The following is a 12,064-nucleotide window of genomic DNA, read 5'->3' on the forward strand; positions in this document are numbered from 1 at the left end:
GGGCTGCCGAGGGGCCGTGAGACTAGGGGGACGCTCAGGACGCCCCTCTCTCAGGCTGGAGTTGCAACTCCCTCGAGTAGGGGCTGGGAGACCTGCTGTTAGTGGGGAGCCGTTTGGTGCTGTTGCATTAGATGGAGCTCCATTCACACTGACCCCGCAGCTCCGGCCAGCAGAGCCTCCCACGGCCAGCTCCGGACGCCGACACCTTCTCTCACTGGGGCCAGGCCTGTGCTTGGCAGGGACACCAGGCAGGGCCACAGGCCACGGCCTGTCTCTAGCCAAGGGCAAGGCTAGCTGTGCCCCGGGGTCAGCCTGTGTCAGGCCGGGTCTGGGACCCTGCAGGGAGCAAGGTTCTCAGTCAGCCACATTGTGGTCACCTCCTGACGGGCTCTGTCCTGTTAGAACTGTACCAGGCCAGTCCTCAGGGGCAGACGCTGAGACGGGGTTTGGGTTGCAGAGTGAGTACTGGTGATCAGCACCTGGGAAGGGATGGGGAGGGTGCAGGGCCGGGCAGGGACTGTGGGGGCGTTAGGCTTGGCTGGCACAGCTTTTGTGGCTTGCTTGGACCCATATGCGGCCGCCCAGGGACGGGAGACCCTGGTGAGGTGTCTGTGGCCCAAGCCCACCCTGAAGGAGCCATGGGGCCGACTGCTGACCACGCCAGACAGCAAGGCCTTCTCAGGTCTCCTGCTTTCCTCTAGGCCAGCCTGACTCAGCTCACCTCATTCTCAACCTCACCAATCAACATCAATCACAGAGCGTCCGAAAGGAGGGATTTTCATTTTCCTTTAAAGTGAAAAGGTAAAAACTGCACTTACTAAGCCAGGCCGGTGGGGGCTCTGTGAGCCCCTCTGCACAGGAAGCCTCACAGACGCCGCATGGTGTTCCCGGGGCATCCTGGCCAAGGTGGGAGAATGCTGCCGGGCTTGTTGGGACCCCCAGCCTCCGTGAGGGCCCGTGGGATGCCCTCAGGGGCTGCCCCCTGGTTCTCGTGCAGTGGAGGCGGCAGACGATGCTGGCCCACATCCTTGTCGGGCAGAGGGGCTGCCGACTGGCCCCTGGCCGTGGCTCTTGCTGGGAGCTGCATGGCCTGGGCTTGGACCCACATCCCCCTCTTGCTGGCTGCCTGCTCTTGCCAGTGGCTGAGCCTGGCTTCTCCCATGACAGTGGCTGCAGACAGAGGGGACCTATGCCACCAGGCAGGGTGAGCTCAGGGAACACCAGCTCTCCTCTCCCCTGGCTCTGAGGGGTTCAGCGGTGCCCTTGGTGTGTCTGGGGGATTTTGGGAAGTCCCAGGTCTGGGCTCTGGGTCAGGAAGCAGGAGCAAGGAGAGACACTGCACCCGATCCTCCCCAGCTGCAGGAAACGGGGACAGAAAAGCTAAGCGGACGGAAGATGCATTGTGCGCAAGCTACAGGAGGCCGGTCCAGCCCCGGTGGCTGCCGGGATGTGATCATTGGCAGGGATGAGATTGACAGGGACGGTCAGCTGGAGAGGACAGGGCACAGCTGGACAAGGGCGGGGACGGCCACAGGCTTCCCACAGGGCGGGAGGGAAAGGCTTCCAGTCCCACTCGTAAGGGCTGCCTGCCACCCTGTAGCCACTGTCTCCTCCCTTGTGGACGGGACGATGGTGGCACCTTGTTATGGTTGGGTTAACATATATATGTTAACAATGTGTTAACCCCAGCGTGTGGGGGGGACTAGATGGGAGAGGCCCCTAGTGCCGAGGCTCCCAGCCTTGCTCGGCCCCTGGGAGCCATCACCACTTGCACTGTGCTCCTCCCACAGGTGTCTGGGGGTGAGGTGAGAGTTCTGCCAAAGCTGGAGCCAGGGTTGGACCCCCAGAGCTCCTTGGTCGGCCCCTGGAGGGAGAGTGGTGTGTTCGCACCACGGCCCCGGTGGCCCAGCTCTGCCCATCTTCATCCCAGGTGGCAGCTGCTGCCCAGCTCTCTGGCCGGTGCCTCTTAGATGGTGTCACCATCTGCAGAAGAAAACAGAAGTGCTGACTGATATTTGGTGAAGGCCTGCTATGCCGGCGGCACCTGATGCAGCAGGTGAAGTCCGGGGGGCAGCGGCCAAGGCTCCCTGTCCCTCAGTGTCCCTGCCCGTGAAACGGGCATAGCTAACTCCTGTGGCCACCTTGAGGGTAGGATGCTTCCTGCAGGTGCTTGGACCGGTATCTGGCATGGGGCGGGTGCTCAGTGAAAGTTCCTTGTTAATCCCTGCACTTTTCACCATTGGAAGTAACTCAGGACATTGGTTTGGTGGTTCCACAAGCACTGTGGGAGAAGGTGGTGTATCTGTTCATCCTGGGTCCCAGTGGCTGAGGCAGAGCCAGCTGTGCAGGAGGCAGGCGTCCAATATGTATATTGGATGGAAGATTAAGTTGCATAATAAAATATATTAAAGATTTCCAGAGTGGAGGGGTGAGGAGGTCAACAAACCCTCTCCCCAAAGTGTACCTGTAAATCTGAACAAAAGTCAGAAACAACCATTTCAGTGCTTTGAAATTTAACCAAAGGCAAACAGCAAACCAAGGAGTGTTTATTCATCAAAGAGCCACATGCTGTGGTCCCAGCCACTCGGGAAGCTGAGGCAGGAGGGTCACTGGAGCCCAGGAGCTGGAAGCTGCAGTGAATTACGATGGCACCTGCTCTGCAGCCTGGGTAACAGAGAGAGACCCCGTCTCTAAAAAGAATAAAACCCTGGACTTCAGGATAAAATCCAACATTACTTGGCGTAACTGAACCAGGAAAATCTCAACTTAAATGGAAAACGAGGCCGGGCACGGTGGCTCACACCTGTAATCCCAGCACTTTGAGAGGCTGAGGCGGGCGGATCACGAGGTCAGGAGATCGAGACCATCCTGGCTAACACGGTGAAACCCCGTCTCTACTAAAAAAATACAAAATAATTAGCCGGGCGTGGTGGTGGGCACCTGTAGTCCCAGCTACCTGGGAGGCTGAGGCAGAAGAATGGTGTGAACCCAGGAGGCGGAACTTGCAGTGAGCCGAGATCATGCCACTGCCCTCCAGCCTGGGTGACAGAGCGAGACTCTGTCTCAAAAAAAAAAAAAAAAAAAAGAATAAAACCCTACACTTTAGGATAAAATCCAAAATTACTTGGCATAAGTGAACCAGGAAAATCTCAATTGCCGGGCATGGTGGCTCATGCCTGTATTCCCAGCACTTTGGGAGGCTGAGGCAGGCAGATCACCTGAAGTCAGGAGTTTGAGACCAGCCTGACCAACATGGCAAAATCCTATCTCTACTAAAAATACAAAAATTAGCCGGGCATGGTGTCAGGCACCTGTAATCCCAGCTACTTGGGAGGCTGAGGCAGGAGAATCTCTTGAACCCGGGAGGTGGAGGTTGCAGTGAGCTGAGATCACACCATTCCAGCCTGGGCGACAGAGCAAGACGCCATCTCCAAAAAAAAAAAAAAAATAATAATAATACAAAATTAGACAGGCGTGGTGGTGTGTGCCTGTAATCCCAGCTACTCAGGAGGCTGAGGCGGGAGAATTGCTTGAAACCGGGAGGTAGAGGTTGCAGTGAGCTGAGATTGCGCCATTGCACTCCAGCCTGGGCGACAAGAGTGAAACTCCATCTCAAAAAAACCCTGAAAAAACAAATAAATGGAAAACAACAGTGAGCAAATGCTAACACTGAGATGGCACAGACGCAGGAATTTGTGAAAATGCACCAACATGCAGTTGTAAGCCCCTTGCATCAAGCGATGGACAGTGAGTATTTGACAAATTTAGCACGCGTTCATGGTGAACATCTCAGCAAAGCAGGAGCAGAAAACAACTTCAATCTTAGAAAGAGCTCTGATGAAGTATTTACAGCCAGCGCTGTACTGAAGTGAGAGAATCCTTTTCCCAGGACTGAGAGCCAGACGAGCACATCCACCCCTGCTCCTATTATCAACATTTACTGGCCGGGCGCAGTGGCTCACAACTGTAATCCCAGCACTTTGGGAGGCCAAGGCGGGTGGGTCACTGGAAGTCATGAGTTCGAGACCAGCCTGGCCAAGGTGGTGAAACCCCATCTCTACTAAAAAACAAACAAACAGAAAACATGCTAGGCATGGTGGTGCGTGCCTGTAATCCCAGCTACTCAGGAGACTGAGGCAGGATTGCTTGAACCCAGGAGGTGGAGGTTGCAGTGAGCCGAGATCACACCACTGCACTCCAGCCTGGGTGACACAGTGAGACCCTGTCTCAAAAAACAAAAACAATAACAACAACAAAAAAACCGTCTATTGGAAGTCTTAGCCAGTACAATAAAACAAGAGAAGCAAAGTACAGGCATACAGATTGAAAATGAAGGAATAAACCTGTCCCGATTCCCAGACAACATGATTGTCTATGTAGAAAATCCCAAGGAATCTACAAAAAAGCAAATTCAATGAATAAGTGAGGTTAGCAAGATTGCAATATACAAAGTCAACATGCAAAAATCCATTGTATTTGACATGATTTGGCTGTGAGTCCCCACCCAAACTGCATGTTGAATTGTGATCCCCAGTGTTGCAGGTGGGGCCTGGTGGGAGGTGATTGGGTCATGGGGGTGGTTTCTATTTTCTTTCTTTTTTTTTTTTTTTGAGACAGAGTCTCGCTTTGTCTCCCAGGCTGAAGTGCAGTGGCCCAATCTCGGCTCACTGCAACCTCCGCCTGCTGGGTTCAAGCAATTCTCCTGCCTCAGCCTCCCGAGTAGCTGGGACTATAGGCGCCCGCTGCCACGCCTGGCTAATTTTTTTTTTTTTTTTTGTATTTTTAGTGGAGACGGGGTTTCACCATATTGGCCAGGCTGGTCTCAAACTCCTGACCTCGTGATCCGCCCGCCTCAGCCTTTCAAAGTGCTGGGATTACAGGCGTGAGCCACTGCGCCCGGCCTCATGGGGGTGGTTTCTAATGGTTTAGCACCATCCCGGAGTGCTCTCTGGTTATAGAGTTCTCACGAGACCTGGTGGTTTGAAAGTGAGGCGGGCAGATCACGAGGTCAGGAGATCGAGACCACGGTGAAACCCCGTCTCTACTGAAAATACAAAAAATTAGCCAGGCGCAGTGGCGGGCGCCTGTAGTCCCAGCTACTCGGAGAGGCTGAGGCAGGAGAATGGCGAGAACCTGGGAGGCGGAGCTTACGGTGAGCCGAGAGTGCGCCACTGCACTCCAGCCTGGGTGACAGAGCAAGACTCCGTCTCAAAAAAAAAAAAAAAAAAAAATACAATTCAGTAGCATCATGGACCACTCACAATGCAGTGCACCCATCACCTCTGACTAGGTCCAAAACATTTCATCTCCCCGAAAGGAAACCACACCCATTAAACAGTCTCTTCCCCTGTCCCCGTCCCCAGCCCCTGGCAACCACTAATATGCTTTCTGTGTCTCTGAATTTACCTATTCTGAACACATCATACAAATGGAATCATACGAATTGTGCCTTTTGTTTCTGGTTTCTTCACCCAGTTTTCTAGATTCATTTTTTGTGGCTGACTAGCATTCCTTTGTGTGGATAGATCACATTTCTCTCTCCATTCATCCATTGATGGACATGTCAGTTGTTACTACCTTTTGGATATTATAAATAGTGCCATTGCAAACATTCCATGTGCAAGCTTTTGTTTGAATACCTGTTTTCAACTCTTTTGGGTCTATACTTAGGAGTGGAATTGCTGGCTCACACATTGCTGTCTATGTACTGAGGAACTGCCAGACTCTTTTCTGCAGCGGCTGGAACACTTTATGTTGCTACTAGCAATGGAAGAGCTTCCCACTTCTCCACATTTTTGCCAACCTTGATATTTTTCATATTTCTGATTATAGCCACCTTAGAGAGTGTGAAGTGGTGTCTTACTGTGGTTTGATTTGCGTTTTCCTAATGACTAATGATATTGAGTATCTTCGTATCTGCTTATCCACTATTTGGGCATCTTCTTTGGATAAATGTTTATTCAGACCCTTTGCCCATTTTACATTGGGTTTTTGTCTTTGTATTGTTGAGTTGTAAGAGTCCTTTGTATATTCGGAACGCTGGACCCTTATCTGCTGTGATTCGCAAATATTTTCCCCATTCTGTAGATTCTCTTTTCATTCTCTTGACAGTGTCCTTTGATGCTCAAAAGTTGTTAATTTTGGCAAAGTCCAGTTACCTACTTTTTCTTACTTTGCTTGTGGTTTTAGTGTCTTATCGAAGAAGGTCATGAACAATTTACCTATATATATATATATTTTTGAGACAGGGTCTTCCTCTGTTGCCCAGGCTGGAGGGCAGTGGCACATTCTCGGCTCACTGCAGCCTTGACCTCCTATGCTCAAGGGATCCTTCCATCTCAGCCTCCCTGGTAGCTGGGACTACAGGGGCACACAACCACTCTCAGCTAATTTCTTACTTTTTTGTAGAGACGTGGTCTTTCTATGTTGCCCAAGCTGGTCTTGAACTCCTGGGCTCAAGTGATCCTCCCACCTTAGCCTCCCAAACTGCTGGGGGATTATAGGCATGAGCCACTGCATCCAACCTACACCTATGGTTTCTTCAAATAGTATTATGTTTTCATTAGATCGCATATTGATATATAGGTGAGGGAAGAGCCTGGCTTCATTATATCGATTGACAGGTGAGGGAAGAGCCCGCTTCTTCATATTGATATACAGGTGAGGGAAGAGCCGGCTTCATCGTATTGTTAGACAGGTAAGGGAAGAGCCGGCTTCATCATATTGATTGACAGATGAGGGAAGAGCCAGCTTCATGATATTGATTGACAGGAGAGGGAAGAGCCGGTTTCATTATATTGCAGGTAGATATGCAGATTTCCCAACATCATTTGTTGAAAAGACTTTTCTTTCCATATACGACCTCATTTTATTTTATTTTACTTTCTATTTTATTTTATTTTTTTGAGATGGAGCCTCACTCTGTTGCCCACGCTGGAGTGTGGTGGTGCAATCTTGGCTCACTGCAACCTCCTGGGTTCAAGTGATTCTCGTGCCTCAGCCTTTCGAGTAGCTGGGATTACAGGCATGTACCACCACGCCCCGCTAATTTTTGTAGTTTTAGTAGAGACGGGGTTTCACCATATTGGCCAGGCTGGTCTCGAAATCCTGGGCTCAGGGATCTGCCTGCCTCAGGCTCCCAAAGTGCTGGGATTATAGGTGTGAGCCGCTGCACCCGGCCATGATCTCATTTGAGAAATTGCTACAAAATCGCAATATTCAAGACAGTGTGCTATAACAAGATGTCTTAGAAAAACAAAAATAACAGAATAAAACAAAACAAGACAGTGAGGGCCGGGCGCGGTGGCTCACACCTGTAATCCCAGCACTTTGGGAGGCTGAGGCAGGTGGATCATGAGGTCAGGAGATTGAGACCATCCTGTCCAACATGGTGAAACCCAATCTCTACTAAAAATACAAAAATTAGTCGGGTGTGGTGGCGCGTGCCTGTAATCCCAGCTACTTGGGAGGCTGAGGAGGGAGAATCGCTTGAACCCAGGAGGCAGAGGTTGCAGTGAGCTGAGATCGTGCCACTGCACTCCAGCCTGGTGACATAGCGAGACTCTGTCTCAAAAAAAAAAAAAACAAAAACAAGACAGTGAGGTCTTGGTGAGGAGACAGACACAGACATCAGTGTAACAGGTTGGAGTCCAGAGACAGCCTCACACAAGTGCGACCAAATGTTCTCTGAGAAAGGCACTACAGTGATTTGACAGAGCAAGTATAATCTTTTCTGCCAGGCACAGTGGCTCACACCTGCAATCCCAGCACTTTGGGAGGCTAAGGCGGGCGGATCACGTGAGCCCAGGGCTTAGAGACCAGCGGGGGCAACATGGCGAGAACTTGTCTCTACGAAAAATAGCTGGGCTTCATGGCGCGCGCCTGTAGTCCCGGCTACTCAGGAGGCTGAGGTGGGAAGATCGCTTGAGCCCAAGAGGCAGAGGTTGCAGTGAGCTGAGATCATGCCACTGCACTCCACCCTGGGCAACAGAGTGAGTCCTTGTTTCAAAAAAAAAAAAACAAGTATAATCTTTTCAACAAATGGTGCTGGAAGAATTTGACATTCACATGCAAAAAAACAAAACAAAACAAAAAAAAAAAAACAAGAAAAAACCAACCAAACAAACAAAAACCTTGACCTAAATCTCACATATTATACAAAGATTAACTATACAAATGGATAATGTATCTAAACATAAAATGTAAACTATAAAACATCTAGAAGAAAGTACAAGAGATAATCTTTGTGACCTGAGTAGCCAATATTAAAAGCATGATCCATTTAAGAAAAATATGGATAAACTGGGCTTCACTGAAATAAAAAACTTGTATTGTGAATGATCCTGTGAAGAGATTAGAAAGACAAGCCACAGACTTGGAGAAAATATGTGCAAATCACAGAACTGACAAAGGACTTGTGTCCACAATACATAGAAAACTCTCAAGACTCAACACCAAAAAATAAAAATAATTCAATTTAAAACTTGGCCAGGGGGCTGGGCGCCGTGGCTCACGCCTATAATGCCAGCACTTTGGGAGGCCAAGGCAGGCGGATCACGAGGTCAGGAATTTGAAACCAGCCTGACCAACATGGCGAAATCCTGTCTCTATAAAAAATACAAAATTTAGCCGGGTGTGGTGGCGTGTGCCTGTAGTCCCAGCTACTCGGCAGGCTGAGGCAGGAGAATCACTTGAATCTGGGAGGCAGAGGTTGCAGTGAGCCGAGATCGCACCACTGCACTCCAGCCTGGACAACAGAGTGAGACTCCATCTCAAAAAAAAAAAAGGGTCAAGGATTTGAATAGACATTTCTGCAAAGAAGACATGTAAATGGCTAAAAGGTACACGAAAAGATCCATAGGGTTAGTCGTTAGAGAAATGCAAATCCAAACGCCAGTGAGACAGCACTTCACACCCAGCAGAGCTCTGCTAAAAAGATACTCAATAATAAAAGCAGAGGAATGGAAACCCTGCTACACAGCTGCTGGGAATGTGAAATGGTGTAACCACTTTGGAAAACATTTTGGCAGTTCCTCAAAAGGTTAAATATAGTGACAGGATTTTGCTCTTCAATATCTACCCGGGATAAATGAAAATGTGTCTACACACAAAAAACTTGTACGCCCGTAGAGCATTATTCATATTAGCTAAAAAGTAGAAACAGGCTGGGCACGGTGGCTCATGCCTGTAATCCCAGCACTTTGGGAGGCCGAGGTGGGAGGATCACCTGAGGTCAGGAGTTCGAGACCAGCCTGGCCAACATGGCGAAACCCTGTCTCTACTAAAAATACAAAAATTAGTCGAGTGTGGTGGCAGGTGCCTGTAATCCCAGCTACTTGGGAGGCTGAGGCAGGAGAATCGCTTGAATCCGGGAGGCAGAGGTTGCAGTGAGCCGAGATTGCACCACTGCACTCTAGCCTGGACCACAGAGCAAGACTCTGTCTCAAAAAAAAAAAAAAAAAAAAAGTGGAAACAACCCAAATGTCCATCAACTGATGAATGATGAACAAAATGTGGCCCATCCCTACAGCAGAGGATTGTTTGGAAATAAGAAAGAAGAAAGCACGGACGCAGGCTGCGACGCGGAGAAACCAAACCCAGAAGCAGCCAGTCAGCAAAGACCACAAACTGCGTGCGGTTCCGTTCATACGAAATGCCCGGGACAGGCAAATGCATGGAGCCAGAAGGCAGATGAGTGGTTGCCCAGGGCTTGCTTAGAGGTGGAAGAGGAATGGGGACTGATTACTAAATGGTACAAGGTTTCTTTTCGGGGTGATGAAATGTTCTAAAATTAGATCATGGTGATGGTTGCTCAGCTCTGTAAATATGCTAAGAGCCATTGCATCATGCACTTTAAATGGGTGAATATTATGGCATATAAATGATATTTCAATAAAGCTGTTTTTAAAAAGGGATAAAAGGCCAGGTGCAGTGGTTCACGCCTATAATCCCAGCACTTTGGGAGGCCGAGGCAGGCTGATCACCTGAGGTCAGGAGTTCGAGACCAGCCTGGCCAACATGGAGAAACCCTGTCTCTACTAAAAAAAAAAAAAAAAAAATTAGCCAGGGTGGTGGCGCATGCCTGTAATCCCAGCTCCTCAGGAGGCTGAGGCAGGAGAATCGCTTGAACCTGGGAGGCGGAGGTTACAGTGAGCCGAGATCGCACCACTGCACTCCAGCCTGGGTGACAGAGCGAGACTCCGTCTCAAAAAAAAAAAAAAAAAAAAAAAAAGGATAAAAGACTTAATGGGAGCTTTACCAAGGACCATGTACTAACCAGCCCATGAAATGTTCTTCAACAACATCAGGGAAATGCAAATTAAAAGCACCCATGAGTGGCCACCTATGAGAGCAGCTAAAAAAAAAAAATTCCAAACAGCAAGGACGCCAAGTGCTGCGGCGGCCGTGAGGCTCCGGGAACTGCCCTGGGGGTGCAGACGGCACGGGTTTCCCTCGCGAAGCCAGGTCGGTGGCTTCTGGTGAAGGGAAACATGCGCCTGGCGTATGACCCAGCAATTCCGCTTCTGAGCATTTGTCCAAGACAAATTCAAACAGGTTTACATTAAAAGACGGTACACAGATGTTTGTGGGCGCTCTATTCATAGCTGCCCAACCTGGAAACATTGCAGGCGTCCTTCTGCGGGTGACAGAGACTGGTGCGTCGTGTACGAGATACTGCTCAGTGATAGAAGGAACGAGCCGTCAATCCGTGAAACCCCCTGGGTGGGTCTCCACAGCGCTGTGCTGAGTCAGAAAAGCCAGACCTCAACGCAACCTGGTGCATCTATGTCCTGGGCCTTGTCCAGCATTCTTAGAACAAATGGGGTTTCCAGGGGGAAGAGGAGGGGTGACCGCAAACGGCGCGTCTGGGGAGTTTTCTGAGTCGTGGGATTTCCTGCTTCCTGAGTGTGGCGGTGGCGATATGTGTGTGTGAATATCCACAGAGTCGTACATCTTCCAAAAAAGTCAACTTACCGTGTGATAATTCAAAAAAATAATGACAGATAAAACAGTGATTTAAAACGCACAGCCATCGTAGTAAACACTGATCCACGAATCATCCACGAATGCTAAGTCCAGAGATGGATTCTGATGAGGAACAGGACATTTACCTAACCCAAAGTGAGACAGGACTGTGACAGGGTGGCCGCAGGAGAATAGAAGATTCCAGGCAGCAGTTTCATGGCTATCAAAAGAGAGCTGTTGAAAAAGCTGCAGAAGCCAGGGGGTGACCAGACCTTGAAAACCAGGACATGGGCCAAGCTGGGCCGAGATGACTGGACCCACATGGCAGTGGACTTGGCCTGGGTTTCACCGATGGCCTAATTATATGCTCGTCAACACACAAATTACACTCAGCAGTGCCACGACAGTTCGAGGAACACACATATTTGGTGTAAAAATGGGTGGCACCACAGTTCCTAGAAATCTTCACCTTTTTCCAGAAATCTTTATGAATATTCCACTCCTTGGTTAAAGAAACCCATTAAAGGTAGGAGCCCCAAACCCTGCCTCACGACTCACTCTCTTGAGAACACCCGCACTCTCCTTTCTTCTTTGACTTTTTTTCTATTTACTTATTTATTTGTATGAGGCAGGGTCTCACTATGTTGCCCAGGCTGGTCTCGAACTCCTGCCTCGGCCTCCCAATGTGTTAGGATTACAGGCGTGAGCCTTCACACCCGGCCGCACTCTGCTTTCTGGAGGGTGTACTTTCTGCTTTGCAATAAATCTCTACTTTCATTATTTTTTAACTCGTCCTTGAATTCCTTTTGTGATGGTGTTAAGAGGCTGGACACTGGCCTGGTTCAAGGTCCCATTTGCATTTGGGGACCTCCCCTGGCCACCGGTATCAAAAGTACTTCCTTGTTAATTTTCGGTTTTTTTTTTTTTTTAAGACGGATTCTCACTCATTCTGTCACCCATGCTGGAGTGCAGCGGCATGATCTCGGCTACTGCAACCTCTGCCTCCCGGGATCCAGCGATTCTCGTGACTCAGCCTCCTGAGTAGCTGGGAATACCAGCTTGCGCTACCACAGCTGGCTAATTTTTGAATTTTTAGTAG

General features: G+C 49.5%; 1 long non-coding RNA gene across 1 annotated transcript; it reads left to right on the forward strand.

Annotated features, from left to right (window-relative positions):
- The first annotated feature begins 715 nt into the window (after positions 1-715).
- Positions 716-2,414, forward strand: LOC115837910. The gene is made up of 2 exons (XR_004032908.1): positions 716-801; positions 1,931-2,414. It is a non-coding gene; the product is annotated as an uncharacterized LOC115837910 (long non-coding RNA).
- Positions 2,415-12,064: the final 9,650 nt, after the last annotated feature.

The sequence above is a fragment of the Nomascus leucogenys genome, chromosome 13 (assembly GCF_006542625.1).
Source record: "Nomascus leucogenys isolate Asia chromosome 13, Asia_NLE_v1, whole genome shotgun sequence".
In the NCBI taxonomy this organism is placed as follows: domain Eukaryota; kingdom Metazoa; phylum Chordata; class Mammalia; order Primates; family Hylobatidae; genus Nomascus; species Nomascus leucogenys.